The sequence below is a fragment of the Phlebotomus papatasi genome, chromosome 2 (assembly GCF_024763615.1).
Source record: "Phlebotomus papatasi isolate M1 chromosome 2, Ppap_2.1, whole genome shotgun sequence".
In the NCBI taxonomy this organism is placed as follows: Eukaryota; Metazoa; Arthropoda; class Insecta; order Diptera; family Psychodidae; genus Phlebotomus; species Phlebotomus papatasi.
The window spans coordinates 28,314,916-28,340,596 of NC_077223.1; the positions used below are offsets into that span (position 1 = coordinate 28,314,916).

General features: G+C 32.0%; 1 protein-coding gene across 2 annotated transcripts in view; it reads right to left on the reverse strand.

Annotated features, from left to right (window-relative positions):
• Positions 1 to 22,619, reverse strand: part of LOC129803331 (muscarinic acetylcholine receptor DM1) — a 103,686-nt gene extending 81,067 nt beyond the window's left edge. Inside the window, exons 1-2 of one of the 2 annotated variants that reach the window (XM_055849789.1) lie at positions 22,097 to 22,619; positions 7,008 to 7,409 (exon numbers count right to left, since the gene is read on the reverse strand). The gene's annotated coding sequence lies outside the window, so the exon portion shown is untranslated. The remainder of the gene's footprint in view (positions 1 to 7,007; positions 7,410 to 22,096) is intronic. The other variant, XM_055849790.1, reaches the window with a different exon arrangement.
• Between the last annotated feature and the right edge of the window lie 3,062 nt (positions 22,620 to 25,681).

Sequence of the window (25,681 nt, forward strand, 5' to 3'; positions counted from 1 at the left end):
ATTTGTCATATGGCATTTCCAGAGCGTTATATAGAATTCCCCTTAGGGCAGTTTTCTTTTGTTTTTCCCTCCAGTGGTGGAACCAAAACCATGTTTTTTGGTTTATTTCGAAATCGGATCCTAGAATTTTTTCATTTTCGAATATGTTAGACACAAATATCTTAGACACCTATGTTCAAAAAACATTTCGATATCGAATATTCTAAAGGCAAAGTTTAACCACTTTTGAGGGCCTATTTTTCAACAGATTTGTTTAAATTTGAATTTTTTAAAAGATATTGAAATTTCCAACCCGGATGCATCGTACTTAATCGGTTATGAGTCATGAGTCGATACAGTTTCTATAGATGATTTCCCTTTATCGGATTTACTTTTATATTTGTTCGTATATTTGTTGCTCATGCTAAAATATTCTAAAACCTACATTTCTTAAGCAAGTTTTTATTTCGAAATGTTTTTTTTTAATTCATCAATCAATTTGTTCGATAGTAAAGTGGTATGTACCTAAAAAGCATACGAAGGGATAATACACGGATAGCCCCTTACTCGTGAGTTCAAACATTCCGCAAAGCTGTACCGTATTAAGTTTATTTATTTATTTAAAAAAAAGAACACTGTAATAATTTACCATTAATAATACAAAAGACTAAAAGGAGACGACTTGCACAAATTTCGAAGTTTTCATTCACTTTGACGCTATTTTGAACATTTTAATCATTTTAATAATAATGAAGAGCCCCGAAAATTTGTCATACCCAAAAAGAAAAAATGCCCTAAATTGTTTTCCTATAAATTAATTATGAATTCTTTTAAGAAATGTGTTAATATTGTTAATATTGTCCTAATGTGAGAAGGAAATATCTGGTATAATGATATTTTAAACTTTTTTTTCTATATTTAATTAATTTCAAAATAAATTGGACTATGTTGACCACTGCTTCGATACATTAAGCAACCCAATAAGTATCTATAAATACAGATTGGTCTCGTTTACTTGAGTCTTTTAATTAATTTAAAAAAAAATTGCAGTGTTCTGAATTGTACCTGTGCAGTCCTACCTCGATTTCCCCTACGCAAAGAAGGGTGTGTGAAAAGTTTCTTACAAAATCAATAATATTTTTTTGTTATTTAGGAAATATTTCCTTATTTACAGCTGCAGTTTAAGAAGTTCATAGGTCGATTTCAAAAATCGTATAAAAAACATTTTTACTTTTCGTTTTATCCGCGTGGTAGCCGAAGCACTTCTTGTTCGAATTTCTAAGTATCTTGAGAGTCAAAATGTACCTAACTTGTTTTTGTTTTTTTTTTTTGTTTGGAAAATCAATGCAAAAAGTAGGTTTTGCAAAAAGTAGAAGTAAGACCATTTCATTATAATTCCCCTTATCATTACTTAAGTGATACTTTGAAAATCGTTTCAGTGCAATAATTTATATTTTCCCCACCTTATGCGAAAATTTGATAGTAATGTTTCAATTATTCGAACATCAACGGCTTTTTGGACACATTCAGTTTAATTTATCTTTTTATCCAAGACACTATTGAAGAATCAAAATCCAGCTGCGATTGGGAAGATTCCCTTCATTACATCTTTTGGAACGTTCTAAGATCGTTTTCGAAGGAAGGACATTTTTACTCCTCGTTTTATACGCATGATGTCAAATGTACTTCCTGTTCGAATTTTGAAGAATCTCAAGTGTCAATCATAATTCCTCTTTCAATCTCCGAGCAATTCTTTTAACAACTTTTTGTTGTAATAATTTCATAAATTTTCCCAATCTTGCGTGTAAATGTAATTTGAGTATTCAAAACCGATTTTGAATTTTTCTTGTATCAACGACATTTCGCGCAAATAGAGTTCTATTTATCTATTATCCATGAAAACAATTGGAGAATAAAACTCCAAAAAACCTTTGAAGATTGTTAAAATAAAGTTTTTTTTTTCAACAAAAGTAATTAAAAGATGTTATTACATACAAGATTTTATCTACACATTTCAAGTATAATTTCTGCTCTTTTCTGTTTCATTTCTCTGTCATACCGAGAACGGAAAGTGGGGCTATTTTGATATACGATAATTTTTTCGCATATTTCTGAAAGAAACTGGGCTTTAACGTAATGTAATCTAGAGATACAAAGAATTCTGCATCTAAATTAAATTAAAACTAGGTCCAACTTCCCTATCACTGTATTGCCCCAGCTCAATGCAACCCCACTTTCCCCTATTTTCTATTTTATTTTAATTTTGTTCCAGAAAGCAGATATTTGAATTGCAAATCATATTTTATTTAGAATGCAATTACAAAAATTGAATAAAAATTTTTGGAAAGAGTATTTGAAAAAAAATACTAGAAATGAGAGAAATGCTGTATTTTTCCGGTGCTTTGCTCACTTTTGAACATTCGTCTAACTTTTCAAAGCTCTTTGGTCTAGTAGCACCCTTATAAAGAAAAGCACATAATGCAAAAAAAAGTGGGGAGCCAAAAGAGTCATCAAGCACGTTTCAGGAATCTTGTGAAGAAGAAAATTTCACATAATAGAGCTTTCGAAAAAAAATTCTAATTATATGATGAAGAAGATAAGAAAGTCTTAAGCAGAAAAATATCACGGACTATATGTAGCTCTATTATCTTTAGAAAGTATGGCATAAATTTTTGTATTTTAAATTTATTTAATCTCATTCAAATAGTTTTAAATGTGAAAGCTGACGAAAGAACTTTTTTTTTTAAATTCCTGACTTCAAAAGCAGGTAAAAAGTTATGAAAAATTCTTGCTTAAGGGGTTACGCGGCTCAGAAAAACTAGAAAAAAACAGCAATTTTTTTTCCAATTCTTTTTCAACATAATAAAAATTTTTATTAATATTAATTCTGGAGCATATATGGTTTTCCAAAAGATCATTATTGTTATATACGTTTCTTCTGCTTTCAAGAGCACCTGATCAAAAGTAGGAGAAACCAAGGCAGGATTAGCCAGCAAATAAAATTTTACTTTGCTTATAATGTATGGAAAACGTGTTTGAATCCGATTGATAAATATCTCAATGCATAGACAAGGAGTTAATTTCTCTGAATAAATGGTAGTTAACTGAGAAAACTAGAACACCGCACTGTCTAGTACCATCCATGACTAAATCTACCCCGATCTCCCATATTAGGGGAAAGTCGTCTGCCTTTAAATGTTGCGATTTTTTCGTTGTTCTCAAAAGCATAAATTATATTCTATTTACTATTAGGTAGCTATCCATCATCCTCACAAATCATCAAAAAATGGAGAGCCTAGCTCCTATTTCCTAGATGCTAGATCAAAAAAAATGAAAATGAGCTCTAAACTGTAATTTTGATGTTCCACAAATCATGTGATTTTTCATAGTAAAAATCATTTTACAAATAAATCTTCCATTGTGACACATAGAAGGTTAATCAGGCTTAATATTTCTGTTAATACATTTTGGTTCAGATGACACAATTTTTGTGGGTGGCAAAAATTTGAAAATATCACCCTGCAGCAGCCTTTAAATGCTAATGTCGTGTGCCTTTAAATCCTATCTTTCCATACAGCAAAACATGTGAAATCGAACTCCTACTTTTCTCTGACGAACGTCATACAAATACTTATAACCTGCTATCTTGCTCCGGCCGGGATGTTTCAAGTTGACAATTTTCAACTTCATTGGCTTTTTCTTCCAAATTTTCAAGTGCAAAACAGTGCTTCAGAAAAATGTGAAGAAAAGTTATTGTTTAATGTCTTTTGACTGCAGTGATGATTTTAGTGAGTGCGTTAGGCTTCAACCTAATCATTTATAGCCCATTTAGTTTTATTGATTCAATATTCTCAGTGAGAAAAAAACATTTAAAGGCAGCTGCCTCGCGTTTGAAGGCAGACTATGCCAGCTGCCTTCATACAAATCGACATCACTTTTTTAATTTCCTCAGAAGGAAAAACTGAGGACTTGCGAGTGCTAAATGAGGTAATCATATACGCCGAATGAACAAGAGAATTTTTTGGTGTAGTAGAAAATAAAATCCATTTTGTGGATTCTTCAGAAAAAAATCTTAAATTTGGAAATCCATTTTTCGTTTGAAGGCAGACGACTTTCCCCTATGTATTAATAAATTAACCCATTCAGTCAATGTACTATAAATACTTGAGATAGCAATTATATTCTTACTGATAAATAGATGATTTTTTTGAAACGAAAAATCTTTTATCCATTATGGGGGCGCGGGAAGCCATGGTCAAACACATGTCTTAACGGTTACTAAATTTAAATTCTGTACATTAATTCATTACCAACTATATTGATATAGATAGAATAACTATCCAAGAAAACAAATTTGTAACCAGAATTAAAATCAGGAAAGAAGATGAAGGTCAATTTTAACAAATTCGACGGGATGTCGTATTCTCCGTGTGCCATTTTGAGAAAAAATTTTGCATGACTTTCCTCAAAGCGAGAAAAGAACAACAAAAATGTATTTTTATCTCTGTCGAAATATATTTTTTCCAAGTAATTAAAGGACTAAAGTAACTAAATAAATCATCTAAAATCACTCAATTTTTGTATGATGTAATAATATCATGGTAAGGAATGGGTTAAATTGATTTTGTCATTGTTCAGTTCAACCTTTAGAACTAGGGGAAAGTGTCCATGTTTGGAAGGTCTCAAACTTCATAAGGACTAAATTTTTCCTACGTTTTTCAATAAATTTGACTAAAAATAGATTGTGCTTTGTATGATATTTCGGACACTAAGCTTCTCAAAGTCCCTTCCCTTCGGAAACTCTTTAGGAATTCTTTTTCTAGAACGTGTCGCTCGTAGAGGCTGAGCTCTTTTGCCCCTTTGACTTTTTATTCTGTACAGTATTTAGAATTTTAAAAATTAAAAATCCGTGTTTTTTTTTAAAGAAATAAAAAGAGTGTCCAATATTGCAAGATGTGCTATATTTGCCATAATTATCCCATGGCAATTTTTTTGATATATGGCGACCTAGTCTCCAGCGAGTGGTCTTTAAAGTTGAAGCCAATTTCTTACTTTCACATACAAATGCGTATGGGAATTTTTCTGCACTCATGATCGTTGCACGATATATGTCAAAATTGAGGTGGGCCTTGTGTAAAAGATTCTGGTCCTTGGAAAGAGGGATAAATATACTATACAATTGCTTAAATGCGCTCTTGTTCTATGAAGTGTAAGATGAGTTTCTAATCAATTTGTGAGTTGGCTTCAAACAGCTCCATTTTAAAAAAAAAAACATTTCGCCGGGGGATAGATGGCGACCATACGAAATGTTTGTCAAAACTTACCCCAAAACGAAGATTAGAAATCGATATCTCTTACCGATTGGAAAATTAATCAGCATAGAGAAAGGAACTACAGAGAGAATAATGCCCGGTGCTCAATAACTTTTATTTGTAAACATGTTTTCAAAATTTCCTATGAGAGTGAATGAAATATAGATTCAATCATCTCGCTCTTTCTCATACGAAATTTTGAAAATATACACACAGAAAAATTTTGACTCTAAATTTATGAATATATAAGATCCTGGGAACTTAAATTGGACGTGAATCCCCGAGGCGTTTAAGTTTAGAAGCTCTGAGCCAAAGAAATGGGCTAGAATCCCTAGCTTTTTCAAGTTAATAGATCGGGAACTTAAGTTCAGCATTAGCTGGAACATGAAAAATGTGTACAGATTTGCAAATTGCAACTAAAACTAAATGATCAAGGATTTAGAATTAGAGCATTGGCATTCATTGGATGGAATTTGAAATTAAATTCCTGGGTGTTTCTGTTTAAGAATTTTCCATTTTTCTGTGTGTAGAGATAAAAAGAAATCAAAAATTGTCAAAAGAAAGCAAAAGGTAGTTAACTCATTGAATTCAATTTGGAATGAACCAACTTGCGCCAACCGTACCAACCAATTAGAGTGGGATATTGTTTCGTTCGTCGGAAGTTATCAAAGGGAGACAATCATTATATGGTCAACCAACTTGTTGACCATTGAGAGAAATCCGAAAAAGTTAAAATAACATTCCGGAAATGTTAATTTTACCCTGCATTTATTGATCCAAAATCGGTGTAAATATTACCCTTTTTAGGTGTATTGGGGGTTAAAGTCACCCTTTTTCATGTTAATTTTACCCTTAAAAAGGTGTAAAATTAACATTAAAAAATGTTGATATATTTTTACGCCTAAAAAGTGTTAAAGTTATGAGGAAAAAAAGTTAATCGCAGCCTCTTTTTTTCTCAGTGTAATGATCACCGATATAAAACGGGTTAATCGAAAACCTTTTTGTGTTTTTCCACAACGGGTTGTCTTTTTTGGATCACCAAATTACTTCTTTTTATTCATATAAAGCGTGAGTTCAATATAGAATTGGAATTAATTTCAAAATTTTAAAACGAATTCAGCTTTTTCTAAATCCATTCAGAAATAATCAGATGACAAACAAAAGGATATTTTATACGTCTTATACCCTTCAACTTGAAGATTTATTTACAAGTGAAACAGAATATTCTCAATCATAAAATCATCATTCTTCTTTTAGAATGATTGATATTATTTTGATATGTTCTTTTTTTTCAAATTGAGAAATATAAGAAAGTCTTTCAACAACCTAATCTTAATTATATGCTGATGCTTTGTACAACAAATTTCATGGGCGCAAGATTAAGGGAAAAAATATAGCGAAAATGGCAAAATTTACCATTTTGCACTTGCCTACAAAAATGCGTACAAATGAGAGAAAATTTGAGGAAAAATTTCTTCTATTTTTCTCATTCTTTCTCGATCCATTTAACTGTCGCTTTTCGCACGAATCACAATTTATCTCCATGAGTGAAAAGCTCATGAGCTTTTTCGCTGATATAATACATTTTTTTCCATCCTTTCCCACCCCTCATGCTCTTAGTCAACATTTAGGTGATATTGTACATAACGAGGAAAAAAGGGGAACTATGAAAATAAGTAGAAATTTAGCAAAGATAAAATGTTTCTGTTTTCTTACTTGATCATATATCCCTGTATTGTTGTCGGTGGTTTGTCCATATCCTGGGTTGATCCATAATGATTATTTTTCCCAGAAAAATCTACCCTGTGTTGCTTTCTTCGGTGACAATTTTGATGCCAATTTCACTTATAAACACACAAGTTTATATCACCTTAAAGATGCAACATTTCACTTTTGACCTTCATGTCCTTACCCTGTGTGCACTTGTCCCTTCTTATATATCTTCAACGTGTCGCTGGATGATTTTCCACCCACACTTGACAATTTTCAATCAATTTATTTGCTCCTCAGCATGAGCAAATGTATTACACTGCCTCCAACTATTGAGGAATGATTTTCTCCTTTTTCCCGTCCTCAATTCCTAATTCAATTTCCGACAAGTCAAGAAGTATCAAATACCTGCGAAAGGAAAAGCAGAAGGGAAAGATAAATTTTTCTCTTTACAGTGGAATATTTATAGAATAAAAAACTTGATACTCGAAAAAAGGAAATAACTACATATACCCCGTAACAACATATCTTGCTAAAAGGAAACGAAGGTACACAACTCAATTTTTGCATTACGAAAAAGGATTTAAATTTATGAATGAATGAAAAACGTCATTCGACCATGTTCACTGCATATAACATTCTTTTCGTTTTCAGACAAGTATTATTTTCATTGAAAAATATAAATAATAGAATATTTGCAACTCTATCATTTTAGCGATTTTAGCCTTAAGGTTTTTTGATTTTTTTTTCTTTGGAAGTATGACCCATCCGTCCTCAAAAGGCTTAACACATAAATAAAAAAAACTGACCAGACATTAAATTATTAAAGTTGGTTTAATATATTCACCATTATGATGAATTATTCAGCACTATAAAATGTTTCAGTACCCTCACATTATGTCTAATCGGCTAAAACTTTATAAAAAGGCTTTCAATCAATCAAAGAACCCGATGAGACTAAAGTATTTTATAACATAAAATATTTAATTACGCATGGCGAATAGCTTTATCTCATTTCTTAAAAAAGAAACATGAGTAAAATGAATTATACCCCTGAAATTTCCTTTAAACTCAATAAATTCTCACAAAAAAAAACACACGAGATAGAAGTCTCCGTGAATTATCTTTTCGGATGGTTTTTGGTAAAGTACATTCCTTATTCCTGGCTAAAGTACTAGGGGGAGGTAGGGCTACTTTCAACTGTAGGGCTAGATCGTTATACGGCTTTTCCGCCTATTCCTAAATGAAGCTGGTACTTACAATTATTTTATTTAGATCCACAATTGTTTTGTGGATCGTATATCGTATAACAATGCAGCCCCACAGTTCAAAGTAGTCCCAATCCCCCTAGCAGTTAAAGTAATTTATAAATTATCAGAATGTTATTCCGAAATCGAAAATTTGCCAAGATTTGCGAACTTTCGAATCATTATATTAAGCGTATTGAGTTGGGACACTTTGTTTGATATTACAATGTAATCATTACATAATGTATCCCGTCTTGGGAATATCTGCTAATCGTAGATCGCCCAGAAAAGCCTTCTCCGTAATGAATGCTTCTTCCGTGCTCCTGAAGATTTTTTTTTAGCTTTTATTACGTTTTATCACATATGAAAATGTCTTTTTCTAAGCATTCAGTTGCATGTACCGGGAGAAACTCGAACTCACAGCTCAGAGAGAACTGTGAGTTCGAGGGAGTCGAGTTAGAGATCTAACCACCCAAGAGCCAAGAAGTCCACTGAGATCCCCAAAACTTTCCAATACTTTGATAAAATCAGATAACCGTAATTTATATTAGCTGTATGAATATTGTAATATGAGGAACTCTGGAGGTTGGATACCAACGCTAAGACGGCGGTGGCCGCTATCACACAAACATTGAAGTCTTTGTACACCTATATCTCTGTCTAAATTTTTGCTTTCAAGAGCTCTAGCTCAAAAGAAGTACTTAAAATAAATGAAATGAAATGAAAATGAAATGAAATATTTTAATATGCATAAATATTTGATATTGAAAAATCAGAAAAGGGAATGCAGTTAATGAATAATTATGCCCAACGTGCCCAACTCACAATAACTTTTGTTTTGTAAACATGTTTTTGACATTTCAATGAGAGTGAATGAAATCTCGATCTAGTCATCTCGCTCACTCACATAGGCAATTTTAAAAACATATTTACAAACAAAAATTATTGTGCGTTGGGCATTATTACCAAAATATTATTAAATAGTCTTTATAATCATATCTGAAAATAAGTGAAATCCTTGGAACGGTTTTAGAAACCAACGAGAAAATATCATTTTGGATGATGAAGCAAGATTGAGAATTTCTTGTCACCTTCAAAAATTCAAAATGGCGAGCTTTCCGGTCATTGGTGTACAGTTGACTCTCTCAAATTCAGGCATTTGGGACCGAAATGTTATCCGAATTAGAGAGAAATTCGGGCGACAAAGTTTTTGAAATGCAACGATTTTTTTGAAAAATAATATTTTCTCTAGTTGGCTATGTGCTCGATTTTCGTTTGAACCTCAATTTCGAGGTTAAAAAACAATCTGAGAGAAAAGTTGTACATGTACGAAAATGTAGCTAATAAAATTCTCTATCAAACCCATAAAACAGATTGTTAGGAACAGTCCCAGTTTTCGAGATATTTTTGATTAAAGTTGCTAAAACGTTCGATTTTTCCATGTTTTCTGACATATATGAGATTACAGCGCCCCTGGCGTCAGTTTCACGAACTCCATCTGTCCAAAAGATTATCGGGCATCTAAAGGAGAACAAATGATCCCATATAAAAAAATAAATCGGTTCAGCAGGATCGGAGATATAGGCACCCAAGTATCAAAAAACGGCAAAAACGGGTTTGCCTAGATTCGAGGCGCAAAAACAAAATAAAATCGAATGCTAAATATTTTCGTAAATCATATGACCCTAGAAATAGAAAAAATAGCATGAGAACCCAGGGACAAAATCACTGTTGCACAGTGTAATTAAGCGATTAAAAAAACAGAAGAAAATTACAAAACAGGAACTCATTTTCCGGATTAAAAAAAAACATATTTTGGGAAGAAGTATTGACTTTAACACATTATCAAAGATATAAAAAATTATCCGGATGGATTTTTTGATTTTTTTCAACCTCTCGAAAATATAATGCAAGATTTTTTTGATTTTTTGTAGAATTAGAATGAGAGTTTTATAAAAGATTAAAAAGACATAATTATACTTCATTTATTTAACAAAAACATCACAGGATAATTCATTTTCATTGTTGAACACTCATGCATACATAACCTCAAAATTATTTTAAATGTAACCGTCGATAACTAATTATCTATCTTATGGCTATGAAATGACAAACTGACTCTTTGTAAACAAAGATAAAATTCGCATTGTGCGAAACGTGTCTTTATTCCCCTATCTTCGGAAATATTTCGAATTTTCTTCTGAAATTTTTATAATATATTCTTAGATAGTTTATATATTGATTTAACAATAAAAAAAATATAGATCACTTTTGACCTTATAATTCGAGATACCCCCTTAAGTACATCAGTCACATTTTTTCATTTCCTTCAATAGAATGACATTTGAGAGTCTAGAATTTAATGAAACATTGCTATCTGCCCTAATAATGTAGAACTAATAGTGATATTAATGACTAGAAACATTTCAGAATTTCATCCCTGTATTTAATTTTAAAACATATCTTAAAATGAAAACAATTGCTAAGGACAATTTTAAGATAAGTTAAAAAGAAACATGGTTTTGATGAGAATGGAGTGCTGCAGACCTGGTGAGGAATTTTAATATAAAAATGCTAAAAGAATGAAATAATTCAGAGTTTGAAGTTGTTTTGTGTTCTTCATTCTTTGTCGTTTTCGACAAAACAATAGCTTTTTATAGTAAATCCTCTTATTTTATTTTATGCTTTTTCAAGTAAAATTCCAATTTCAAATTAAAATTTTTGTACTGGTTCTGTTTGTTATAATTAAAACTTGGATATGAGAGAGTGACGTCATTTTTTGTATGTGTTATAAAATATAAAGAATTTAATTTTATTGAATTTTCCAAAGTAATCTGTTATAATTTCTAGAGTGGTAATAAATTTAAATCTCTCTCTCATAAATCATAAACATTCACTTGTAATTTCTATTAAAGCGTGTAACACAACAATCAATTTATCACAATTTATTCACTATAAAGCTTAACGCTTCTTTTGTGTGTTAAATATACATTGGACATTAAAGGATTGATTTTTCAATAAGGAAGCTGAGAAATAACACTCGGCTCTTCGATATCCGGCTGACTTGAGGATAAAATGACATTAAGGTTTTTTGAATCTATAGTCAACGGTTTTTGTATTTCGTGCTATGTGCTATGTGAATTTGTTTTCTGCCGAAAAACAACAGAATTTGGGAAGTTGATTCAAAGTACAATTTAATTTCATATAAATTTCGTTATGGCGCTGGCACACCTTTTCAATTGAATAAAATTCATTCGATTGAAATTTCACCTCTCACTCTTTCAAAATAAAATAAGATAAGTTTATCTCTTTCTGTTAAATTGAAATTGAAATTTCAATTTAATTTTTAATTTCAATTTCAAATTTTTATTTGAGATAAAGAGATAAAGGAGATAAACATATGTTATTTTAGTTTGAAAGAGTGAGAGGTGAAATTTCAAATGATTGAATTTTACTCAATTGAAAAAGGTGTGCCGGCGCCATTAGCTTTGAAAAAATCGTTCGAATTTGGGAGATGATAAATATCACAAACACCCCCCGAGCTTTCAAATTTAGAAGACTCTACTCTTTCCGTACAGAAGTAGATCTTGAAAAATTCAAAAATCTATTTGAAGATCCAAAACATCTTGTTCGAATTTCGAAGTGCTCAAGTGACAAAATGTGACGATCTTCACATTGTTGTAAGGAAAAAAACAGAACAATGACGTTTACTGTTCTTGTCCCATTATTTAATCACTCCATAATTACCGAGTAACTCTCTTTTGCCAGCTTTTTAGTGTGATATTTGATAAATGTTCCCCACCTTGTTCGAAAATTTAGCATGAAAATTCGAAATTAGATTTGAAGTCTTCGAACTTCAACAACTTTTTGTGCAAATAGAGTTCCATTTACCTTTCATCCAAGACACTATTTGACAATCAAAATCTACTTGTGATTGAGCCCGATCACAAGTAGATTTTGATTCTCCAATAGTGTCTTGGATGAAAGGTAAATGGAACTCTATTTGCACAAAAAGTCGTTGATGTTCGAAGAATTCAAACTCAATTTCGAATTTTCTTATTAAATTTTCGAACAATATGGGGAAAATTTATCAAATATCGCACTAAAAGGCTGACAAAATGGTTATTCAGTGATTATAGAGTGATTAAATAATGGGACAAGAACAGCAAGCGTCGTTGTTCTGCTTTTTTCCTCACAACAATGTGAAGACCGTCACATTTTGACACTTGAGCACTTCGAAATTCGAACAGGATGTACCTCATCCACCTTGCGGAATTATCAAGAAGTAAGAAAGTCTCTTTTTTTGGATCTTCAAATAGATTTTCGAATTTTTCAAGATCTACTTCTGTACGGAAAGAATGAGCCTAATCTTTCCGTACAGAAGTAGATCTTGAAAAATTCGAAAATCTATTTGAAGATCCAAAAAAGAGACTTTCTTACTTCTTGATAATTCCGCAAGGTGGCTGAGATACATCCTGTTCGAATTTCGAAGTGCTCAAGTGTCAAAATGTGACGGTCTTCACATTGTTGTGAGGAATAAAACAGGACAACGACGCTTACTGTTCTTGTCCAATTACTTAACCACTCCATAATCACTGAGTAACTCTTTTGCTAGCTTTTTAGTGTGATATTTGATAAATTTTCCCCAACTTGTTCGAAAATTTACTATGAAAATTCGAAATTAAATTTCAATTCTTCAAACTTCAACGACTTTTTGTGCAAATAGAGTTCCATTTACCTTTTATCCAAGACACTATTGAAGAATCAAAATCTACTTCTGTTTGGTCTCACTGTATCGAAAAATTTAAAATTTTTGAAAAAAAAGAGACTGAAGCTTTAAATTTTTACTATATAGCCTTCATGATTCTTTTTGTACATACAAATTTAAAAAAAGGGAACAAGGACTAAAGGATATAAAAAAATAAAATTGAAATTTTAAAAAATATTTAGGAAGAGGTACTGTAGATGCGGGTGATTTTGTCCTCCCTGGCCCCCCATTATTCGTAAGCTTTCAATTAAGGATGGTCTTTACCGAATCAATCTGTCAAAGAAAAAGAGCAAAAAGCAATTGACCTGTCAATTGCTTTCATCTTTTGATTCGAGATGTTTAGATTTGGCAAATTTTACTAATAAATCATTTTCTTTTCAAAGAATATTGTCTTAGAACGGAAAAAATGTCAAATTGATGCAAAAATTGGTTTATTGCCGCAATTTTTTGAATATATTTTTCCACGTGTAGAAAAGCAATGAAGGCGTAAAAAAGCAATGACCATGTAGAAAAGCTTAGTCTGTTCGTTGTGATTATTGACAAAGTCTTTGACACACATTTGAAAAGCTTTACCTTTAGAAATCAAAGTATTTTGGGTTTGATTTCGGGTTTATATCTTTTGTTAACCTCTTCCAAGGAATTCTACCCTTTATATTAAAATCGTTCAACTAATATTATGGGAAATACAATAAGGCCAAAGAACAATTTTGCAATAAGATCAAGATTTTTTTTTTAATTATTCCGTCAATCAATCAAATTTAAATTCACAGAAAGTTTTGAATGGAATATTAAATTTAAAAAGTTCAAAAGAAATATTGCATAATTTTATTTATACAACAAATGTAGCTACCAAAGCTTCTCATAATTTTGCTTGGTTGAAATTGTCAATCTTAAGTTAAAGTATTTCATTGGAGATTCTAAGAAAAGTGAGCTTTGCTCTTTGAGGAAGATCTACTAGACTAAATAAGTTCCCGACAGAATTGTAAGAAGAAAATTTTTCAATGTCAATGTTAGAACACCCACTGTGGATACAATATTACATTTCTATTGACCTTGGTACAAGTCAACTAAACGCAGTTGTGCAAGTGAAGTGAGAGTAAATGGGAGGAAATTGAGGGAAAATATATCAAGTTCAATGTGGTTTTCAACACATAAATAGAGAGTCATCCTGATGAGGAAATTAAAAGGTTTCCCAACACTTAACCCACCTTTTCATTATGATGTGCAACTGTTCACGCATTCAATTTTCACCCCAGGAAAAGGACCTTCAAAGCCTTCAAACCAAACCGAACCGTTTTACTGTTCAATGGCAATGTCCTTTGCAGCGACAGATTTTGCTTTAAAGGCTTCTCTAGGTATTTATGTACCAAATAGTTGCTTCCCAATGTCATTTGCTATGTAACATTTTAATAATGTTCAACGAGAAACAACATTTTGTTGAACCGCAATAGAATAAGAAAGCGATTATTAGGAAAGCTCAATAGTGGTGCCATGTTCTTACAAGGAAAGAAGAACTGGAAGGTCTGTATTATGCAAATATGCATTGAAATCTATAATTTTTTTGTATCACTTAATATTTAGACTTTGTTCTATTTATTGATAAAAAGGTAAACTTGGTTCGCAAAAATTGGTTTAAATTTAAATTAACTTAAAGCATGAATATGTTTTCACAATATCGGAAATTAATTTGTAATCTCATTACAATTTTTCATATTAATGCTGTAGATGCTGTAAGGGTAAGGCAATTGAAACCGATTTTTTGTGGGTTAAATTTATTTTTTTTATCACTAAATAGATTAATTTCTGGTTATTATTTATTATTATTGAAATACATTACACTCCCTCTGTTCCGAAAAAACCCGTATACATTTTTTCATACAAAATCTACTAACAAACGTATGACTTTTTTCGGAACGGAGGGAGTAAAATACTACACAGAAAAAACATATTTCGTAAAATTGTTCGTAAATGTTTATAAAATCCCACTGAGGACTTACGAAATGCTCGTAAATCGTATAACTCATAGAAAAGTTCGTAAAAATTTTTACTTTTTCACAAACGTTAGTTCGTACATTTTTGTTTATCTGGCAAAACTTTACAAACAAATGACAAAATTTAACAAACATTTTTTGTGTTCTATACGAACATTTACGAACGGGAAACTGATGGGGATTTAATCGAAGCATTATTTTGATTACAATTACGTTAAGCCGTCTCTCGGCTTAAATCGTAAATGTTTCTAAGGCACTGGACACTGACTTGGCCCTGTTTAGGGACGGAAACTGAATGAACCGATACATCTGCAACAATTTGATGCATTTTTCTTGAGTGTTTTCCACATCCCAACAATTTCCAAACACCCAAGAAAATGTCCTGATCAAAATTACTTGCAAATTTTATTCTTTTAATTATGTTTACGATATATGATACAAATAAAAAAAACTATTTACGTGTCCTGTCCATCCGTATGTTAATAACAAAGACATGCTATTGTTCCTCAAAGTATTAATTACATCTCTATAGGGCTCTATCCTCTCCGAATTCAAGAACTAACCAGAACATCGTTTAGAATGAAAACAGTGAATGAGCTATCCATCCCTATATCCCTTGACAGATAATTTTCATATTGTATTTTCCATAGAAAATAACCATTCAATTTCGATGAAATATACGAAAAAACTTTTCCTTATTTTCTATCCATCAAACAAATAACATAGAAGACATACACATTTAGCTTCAGCATATGTGAAACATTGTGATAAAAACTTTTCGTTAAACTATAGGCTTGCAATTATGAGTATTCTGGGGTATTGAAGTTTTATACAAAAAATAAACATTTAACTTTGACCTACAGTTATGACATAAAATTCAATTATACGTTTATTTTTATTGTAACAAACTAAAGTTAGTACAAAAAACTTTCCCAAATGAGAATACCTTAGAATTCTAATGCCTATTTTGAAAATGTTCATGAAATTATCCAATTTAGAATACTCCATTTTTTTCGTTTTCTCAATAGCTCCACCCCTATGGCATCGATCGGTCTCAACAAAAAGAGAAATTTTAAATTTTCTCAGTTAAATAACTCAAAAATTCCTTTGTGCATTGGACCCAAATTTTATGTTATAGGACCACATTATACCTCTCAAAAAGAAAAATACTAAAGTCGATCGATAACCCCTGAACCGAGCTATAAGGGGTTGAATTTCAAAAATTGACTAAGCTCTATCTCCGGTTCCAATTAATATTTTGACCTAAATTTTGAGTTTTTGGTTTCGTCTCGATGAGCATTTTTAGATGAAAGCTCAAAAATTCACCACAAGTGACGCTGCGATAGCGTCACAATTCAAACTCATTTTTCTTAAAAACGGCATTGTCCAAGTTAATCAAATTTTAGAGTGTTGTAGTCCAGGTTATGAAGTTTACAAATAGTGGCGTGGGTTCACTGTGGTTAAAATAGAACCGGTGATATGAGGGGTCAAATTTCACGAAATTCAAAACGCCATATCTCCGGTTCTATTAGACCGATTTTGATAAGTGAGGGCGCAAATTAAAGGTCTCGCAAGACGCTACAATTTATTTGAACTTTGTAAGACCAACGCTAGGAGCGCCATAGTTGAAAAAACAATTTTCATATTCCAAAAATTCTATTATCTCGACTCTGGCTCAACCGATTTTGATGATTATTTCTGCATAATTGTAAAGAACATTTATATCTATATTTCGACCAAACAACATTTTTAGCTTTTTTTAGGATTATGCCATTTGTTCGCTTTTGTCGATTTTGTGTAAAGCAAAACAGTATTTTTTTCCTACAATAACGTTATGAAAACACGGATTTGCTGATACGTAAGAGAAATCCGAAAAAGTTAAAATAACATTCCGGAAAAGTTAATTTTACCCTGCATTATTGATCCGAAATCGGTGTAAATATTATTCTTTTTGGTGTATTAGGGGTTAAAGTTACTCTTTTTCATGTTAATTTTACCTTTAAAAATGTGTATAATTAACATTAAAAAATGTTGATGTATTTTTACACCTAAAAAGTGTTAAAGTTACGAGGAAAAAAAGTTAATCGCACCCTCTTTTTTTCTTAGTGTATGAGCACTTTTCCTCGACTACGTTATTAAAAAAAAAAGGTGTAAAAGAATTCTCTTACAAAATATAATCATTTTTTGATATTGTCGTAGTTCGTCACATGGACAAAATGCCCGCAGAGGTCAAAAAACGTGTTCCAAAGCAAATAAATTGAATATCTCGACTACACCGAGCAACCGATAAGATCAAGTTTTGGGGTAAAAGTACAGGATATTCTGTTCTATATTCCACTATCATCTTCCTGTCAGTTCATTTACATCCCAGTGGTCAATCTACAACTGTCTTTATCATTTCTGACAAATTGTAAGGCATAGTCCACACTAATTTGTAATGCATTTGTAAGGTATGCAAGTAATGGATGACATTTGGACTGACTAATCGGCGGTCTAGTCGAGTGTGACATTGACATTTTGACATCCCTATGTGTTGTGAGAGTTTAAATGTTTAAAATGTACATCAATATTTCCTTTACTTATTTATTGACTACAATTAAGGTTTACAAGAATCCATACTGGATAGTTATACACATACCTTACATAAATGCATTTCGGGGGGCGAACAAGTGTAAGGTTTATGTATATTTCGACCACTCAGAATATAATCCGACTAACTCGCGAATGGCCAACTTTACAGGAGAGCGATTTAAAGCTGAGATTTGCATTTGCTAATAAATCAATTAATTTAACTTCACTTTCCTAATATTGTACATCAAACGGAAGGATTCGATAATAGCTATCTTAATTCCATAAAACTTTCACAAAATAATGTGTATTTTAATAACTATTACAATATTTTCCGAGTTGTAACATATTTTTCCTGAGCTGTCATATCAAAAGCTCAGGATAAGACCCGAACAACTCGAGTTTCCCACGCTGCCAAGCGATCCGGCTGGTCACGCATCACTTGTCAAAATTGTTTCGATATCATTCCCCATACGCATCACTGTCTATGTATTCTAATTTTGATAAGTAATTTTTTCAAGACATTTTAAAACTTTAAAACCCGAGCCAAAAAAATTACGTAAAACACCAAACTGGCATAAAATGCCAGTGCAATTATTCTCCACAAAAAAGCAATTTTTCAATATTTTTCTTTCCGTAAAACTTCTACAGCAGTTCTAGGACTCATAAATTATTTTTTCAATAAATATTTTCCCATTTTTCTAGTCATTTTTATATAAATTTTGTGAAAATTGACAACAAATGCTAAAGTGAATTTTTACAGATTTTCGTAGCAAAAAGGCAACTTCTATTGAATTTCCTTATACTATTTGTTTACATATTGAATTTTCTTTTTTCTAACAATTTGGCAAGAATCTTAGAACTCATATCTATATATTATCCTGTAAATTTTTAAAATTCTCATATATAGTTTAAAAAGAAAAGAAAAAGTAAAACAAAGCGAAAAGTGAATATTCACCTTTTTTTACATTACCATTCTACATCAATTCTTGGTCTTATATTACTTAATTTTTAATATTTATTTTATTATTTTCACGTATTTTTCGAATCGTGACAAAACTCAAAAATATTAACATTTTTTAGGTTATATAGTATAAGCCATTCAAATGTCCATTTCGGATGCCAACTACGTATAAAAAGGTAGCATTTTACGTCAATTTGGTATTTTACGCCCATTTTTTAGTTTTTTTTTCAATTTTTAACATAATAAAAAAGTTATCAACTATTTTTTTCTACTAAACGAAAGCTAATTAAATTCTCTATACATTAGTGTTATCACTTGAAATTAAAGTAAAATGCCAATTTGGGTTTTAAAGTGTGAAAAAATCAATTAATTGCATTTTCGAATCGAACAAATGTGATATGAGAACAAAAGTTCGATTGGCATTGACAGGTTTCAAATGCAAGCGTGAAAATTCCACGACAATTACAGAATTTACCCTGTGGGAACTATAGTGATGGGAAAATGTCGATCAGTTGGTGTGTGTCTAGGATGGGGAACTGGAAGAGGAAGAAGTAGAAGAAGTGAAGTTTGGAATGGCGGCTAATTATCCGAAAGAAAATGTAGAAAACTTTCATGTGAAAATTGATTAATAAAAAGATATAATTATCGAACCAAGAGGTAGTGTTTCAGTGAAGTAGGATTCCCAGGACGGATAACCACACCACCTGTAGGTCTTATATTATTTAGTTTTTATTATTTTCACTTTTTCACATATTTCTTATTATTATTTCTAACCAATTTTCAAGCAACAAAATTTCTTAAAAGTTAATAGGTTATGAGCTCTCGCGCCAAGGAGAAGTTTGATGCATAATAAATTAGCATTTTATTGCTTTTATCCAGGTTTGCAATACTTGCAATACTAGAGAACCTCAAAAAAATATCAAGATATCAGTAATATTTCATAAATAATTGCAATATTCGCAAAATTTATATTCTGGATTAAATCGTGAAATTTTCTTTGGTCTTTATAAAATATAAGCCATTCAAATGTCCATTACAGCTGTCAAACTCCATATAAAAATACTAGCATTTTACGCCTATTTCGTATTCAAAATCCAATTTTTAGTTTTTGATCCATTTTTTTTAATTTTATAGAAGAGTTATTAATTATTATTAACAATATTAGTTATTGACTAGTTATTACCAAATTGAAGACTATACATATTTGCAGCCAAATAATAGCTTATCTATTGTCGTGAAATCAGCCGGGATACTTTTGACAAGCAAAATGATGACGTCACACGGTCGAGTTATGCGGCTCTTATCCTGACTGAATTGAAAAATGAGTGAGATTTTGCTTTTTTAGAAAAAGCGCTATAACTTTGGAAATAATTTATATTCAGGTATAATATTCACAGGGAAGGTAGAGGGTGTCACGGAGTATCCGAAAAGCGAAAAAAACGAATTTTGCAAAAAATCGAGTTAGTCGCATTATATTCTGAGTGGTCGATTTGTCCCATAAGAGACAGTGATAAGTTAAACATTCAAGTCATGCATCAGTCAAGCGTACTGTAATATGTGGATTGACCACTGGGATCCTATATATTTTTATTTAAATAAAAAGTTTTCAATTTTTCAGAAGTTTGATTCCAAATTGCTGTATAATATCTTTCATCTTAAGTCCCAAATCGAACTTACATGCAATCCAAGTTTGTTGACGTTAAGAATCTCACCTACAATAAGGTGATCTAGGCTCTCACTAGCTTTTTTTTTCAGGAAATGTGTGACTTAAGACTAGCTTTTAAAATATATTGCCATAAAGATAGGTCGAATTTATTAGAGAAATATGGAAAAATATGATGTGTTCGAAGTCAGAGTTTGTGGAAAGCCTGAGAGCTTTCCCGTATTTCATTTCATCATATTTTGCCCAAAGATCCCATTTTAAACAATTTTTTTTGTCATATAGGGTAAGTGTGCCAAATTCCGGCATAGTTGCATGCAAGCGTCAAATTCTTAAGTTTGAAATATAATATTTTAAATACGAATTGATTTTTTTTTATTCTTTCTTTTGTAAGAGTTTTGCTTGGAATCTTGTAAAGAGTTTACTCCTACATTACATTTACCGTCTTTATTTACTCTAAAATCATTTTTAATACATTTTAAAATGAATAAAAATATAGACATAGCTTTGGTGCCCTATTTCGGCCACCTTCATTCTCATAGTTCCTTGTCCTTCGGGAATTCTTCCAATATTTTTTTTAAGTCATCTCGTTTGTCGAAGCTACATTTTTTGTTATTCTTTTGCATTTTGTATAATCTCTAGAGTACGTAAAATCTGAAAGTTCATGAAAATTCGAGGAACAAAAAAGGTGGCCGAAATTGCAAACTGGCCGGAATTTGGCACACTTACCCTACAATCCCTAAATTAAAAACATACCATGATTATGCCACATTTTATCGATTGAATGTTCTTTCCGGAAATTTTCATTTTAATTTTCTCAATTGAAAACCAGCCAAAATTTAATTTAAGAGTAATTTAATGGAAAATTGAATTCTTAGAAATTGGCCATATTACTCAAAGAAAATTTTCAACATTTCTCTCTTTAAAATCAAACAACACAAAAGAAGTACAAAATAATTTCGGAGTTAATTTTTGGAATATGGATTACTGGAAAAACGCGAAAGCCTCGCTGTCTCCAAAGATAAAATGTTAATCTCTTTGGATAAAAGACAAAATTTTAATTATTTTAGGATTACAGTTGCTGAATGGGACACATTATTTGGACTATATTGTGGTGCTCTTCCCTGTCGGGCATTGGAATAATGATTGGACATATATAATACGAATTATATTGAAATATTGAAAGCTTCTTTCAAGATGGATTTGTGCGGGGAGAAAAATGTATTAAAGGAATGTAACTCATCCTTAGTCTATATAATATAATGGAATGGTGGAAAGTAGTAGAGAAATTTTATTAATATTCTCCGAGGAAATCATAAATCTTGGCCACAATTGCATTAGCGATTAAAGATTAATTAAATTGTGAGAAAGGAGGGATATATGAGACTCTCACAGATGTAATTTATTTTTCTCTATATACGGTAAATGTGAATTTTCCCACATAAAAACATCCTTTTCTTTTATCGTTTTTACAGAGTAAGAGAGAGAGAGCTCAGAAGAACCCAAGAGAGATGGCAAAGGACTTTAGCGCAGAAGAAAATTCGTCTCGATATTTCTTCCATTTTCTTCACATCATCATCCCCTTTAATGTTTATACACCCACTATATGGCCTGGGCTATTTCCCAAGTAAAGGAATTCTGCGTGTGAAAACTCTCACAGCTTTTCAAAAACCAAAGAGAGGCTGTAAAAGCTCTCCCTCAGAGAATTGGTTTCACTTAAAATCTTCACAGATTGAATTTCCCAAAAGAAATACTGAAATTCTTCTCTTTTTTACAGAAGTCTGTTTTCTCTATAAGTCATCTCACAATCCTTCAGCTTTTCACACAAGCTTTCCACATACATTCGACCCCCCCACAAGGTGCAAAAAAGCAAGAAAAAATTGTAAACACAACTCACCGTAATTTCTTGTTCTTAGCGCATCTTCGCATCACATAATCAACTTTATATACGGGATTGTACTTTTCATGGAATTTCCTATTTTTTTACATAACGAACACACTCCTCCTAACCAAATATAAATCTTTTCCAGCACCGCAGACAATAGTTCTTTGGGCGAAAAAGCCTCATTTTGGGTGTACCCTGTGGCACAAAGTTAATGCAAAGAACAGAAAAAAAAGCTCGACTTTGTAAGTCACCCCGTACCGAAGGAAGGTCTTAATTTTCTACAACCATCAAAATCACTTTTTACACTGAATTTTTGTCATTTTTCCCAAAAATTCACCACAAACACACCCATCAACAACTCCAACAATACCAAAACTTGCTGAAAAATCCACAATTTTGATCACCAGGACCAGAATTCTTGCACCTCAGCCAAGAGATTAAAATTTCTACCACTGGGAGGGTATGTCTTTGAAATATGAAAGGATATGCTTCATACAAAAAGCACAACTGTTCAAGTCTACTTGCCGTCTACGACTGAAATGGTGTGGAAACCGAGGATAAAATCCTCGAGGATTCATCTCGTTAGAATTTCGGATGCTGGAGGCATTTGTGGCCGAATGGGGCGCGTCACGCCGACGCATTGGATACCCCATCGATCCGGCACAATCACCCCTCGAGATACACTGTAAAAATTTATTTAATACAGGACACATCTTTGGACGAATTTATTAAAACCAGAATCTTTTGCAAAAGCACTATATCTTCTAGCAATCTTTTTATAACAGGCTTCGCCCACATATTTTCCCCTTGAAAAAAACAAAAGAAATCGAAAAGCATGTTAAACTTATAAATTTTCATTTCTTTAGCATCAAATAATATTAAGATGCGTAATTAATTATTGATTCCCGCAAAATATTTTAATCCTATCACGTTCTCTGATTGGGATTCATTCTCAAATTGCAGTTAATCAGATAACGTATGAGATTACAATATTATATGGACCTAATATAGAAAAGGTTTTTGCGAAATGCTCGAACTCGTGACTTAGATGCTATACCGCAAAAGTACTTTCTCATCATTTACCGTTTACCGGTTCTCAACTGATTTGAACCGATTCACATATCACTCAAAAGATCCCCCTAAATAGTTTTAAAAGAAATAGGATTAATTTTCAGATAAAAATTTTTTATCGGTTATGAACCGATTCATTACCGATTTAAAACGAATTGGAACCTGTTCAGTTTTATAGGAAATTCCAAGACCTTTCCAACGACGGCAAACATGACCCGATTTGCTTGATAAAAGCACTCTATAGTGTCTTTTTAACCTTTGACCTTGAAAAACTGGTATTAGGAATGATTCAACCAGGGGCCCATCAAGCCTAATAAAAAGTGAAGATATTTTTCACTTTTCCTTGTAAAAATTTTGCAGATATTGCACCGCAACTTAAACAAATTTCCTCGTTTTTCTTGTATTATTTCGGCGAGATTTATGAAATATGTATTTTAGACAGCTTTTAATGCACGATTTCGAAATATATTAGACTGATAAGTCAATTCTCTTTAGGAAAAAACTTGTCAATGGTCTTCAGTGCTTCTGTGCAAAAACGTATGGAAAAATGAAATGTCGAGAGGCCCCTGGATTCAACGGTATTTTCGTCTAAGGACGAAATGTCCGCCTGGATAATCTCTAAAACATATCCAAAAATGAAAAAAAATCGCACGATGCGTTTTCGAGCAATCCCAAAAACATTGTTTTGGAGGGGAATGGGGAGGGGTGGGGGGAAAATGAGGGGCATCATAACGATACTTGGGTCGACTTATGGGGGATCCCCAAGGTTCCAAGTCTCTATCTCTTACCGTTTGGCCTCTAGAGCTGGCAACAGCCGGGCGGACAGCCCAACGGACAGACGGACAAACAGCGTGACGACATTTCTCAGAAATCATCTGAAACGTGAAGATTTGTCGAGAAAAGTGGTCTCCGTGGGGTGGAAATGGAAATTTTGGGGGGTAAAAAAATCGAGGAATTATATATACTGCTCTCTCCGTAGAGTTCGAGCAGTAATAAATCTAGATAAAGTATTATCGAGATCAAAGCAATGGACCAAGCATTATCTAAATATACTTTAATAAAACAATAAAATAATATGTATTTTCCAAAAAAAATAAATATTAATCCTATTACGATGACTGAAAAACCTTGAAAGTTTTAAAAGTATTAATTTACGATAAACTATTTCAGTGCTATAGCTATTGAAAAGTTTCAGTGATTAGTTATCGAAAATATTTACAACTAAAATTTAAAAAATTTTGTCAACCAAATCTTGAGTTAAAAGTAACACAATGAAGTTTAATATTTTCATTTCTACAGAATACAAAGTTTGCTTGATTTTATGTTGAAGATTCCACAAAAATGGCTCCTTTACATTCATTTACAAAAATATCAAGACATATAAATCCGACTTTAAGTCTCTAATTAAGGCTTTGTGTAAACTTAACAATCAGTAGATTGGTTAGCAAATTGGTAAATCATTGTTGGTCAGTAATTTTCAAGTTTTAAATAATACGCTTTTGACTCATTAAAAGACAAATTATTTTCGCAAAGAGAAAATTTAAAATTAAAAGTTAAATTAAAAATTTAAATTTTTTGAAAACCAGCTTTACAATTAAAGGAAAAATCTTGATAATCACAAATGGGTAAAAATCCCTACTGAGTGGAAATCCAGAACAGCAACAAACCACCCCGACCAAAGAAACAAATTCCTGAAACCAAAAATTCCGAAAGCCAAATTTCCAAAAGCCAAAATCCAAAAAAATTATAATTCCAAAAGCCATAATCCCAAAATTCAGAAAAGCCAAAATCCCAAATGGGTCAAAATAACGATACGCCAAAATTCCGAAAAGGAAAAATTCCGAACGGCAAAAACCCAAAAACGAAAATCCCGAACGGGTCGAAATACGGGAAAGCCAAAATCCGAAATGGACCAAAATATTAATAGGCCAAATTCCAGAAAATCCAAAATCCCGAAGTCCAAAATCTCGAAAGCCAAAATTCATAACGGTTACAATCCTGAAAGAGACGAAATTATACGGATCATAATGAATTAGTTAATTTCCCAAACCACAGAAAATTTCCCTTTGCTTACAGTAATCGCGGATACAATCATGAAAGTACCTATGGTACTTTTAAGCATTCTGGATTTTTGGGATTATGATTTTTCGGAATCTTGCGTTTTGAGGATTTAAGATCATCCGGGATTTGGGCTAAGCGGGATTTCGACTCAATCGGGATTTTGGCTTTCGGGATTTTGACGCTGGGGTTTCTAGCTTTCGTAATTTTAACGTTCCAGAATTTTGGCCTTTTCGAGATTTTGGCGTTTGAGATTTTTTCTTTAGGGATTTTGATCAGGATCGATACAAAACATAAGTTTCAGCTCAGACTTGAAACATGTGATACAGGAAGATCAATAACATTAATTTAAAATGACCCACAATAAGATGGAAAAATCTTTTAGGACTATGGGAAAGTGTTGCCATGGTTCCACCAGCAATGGACTATATTCCTGAATGAACCAGAAGTATTTCGGGCCTTCTGGAT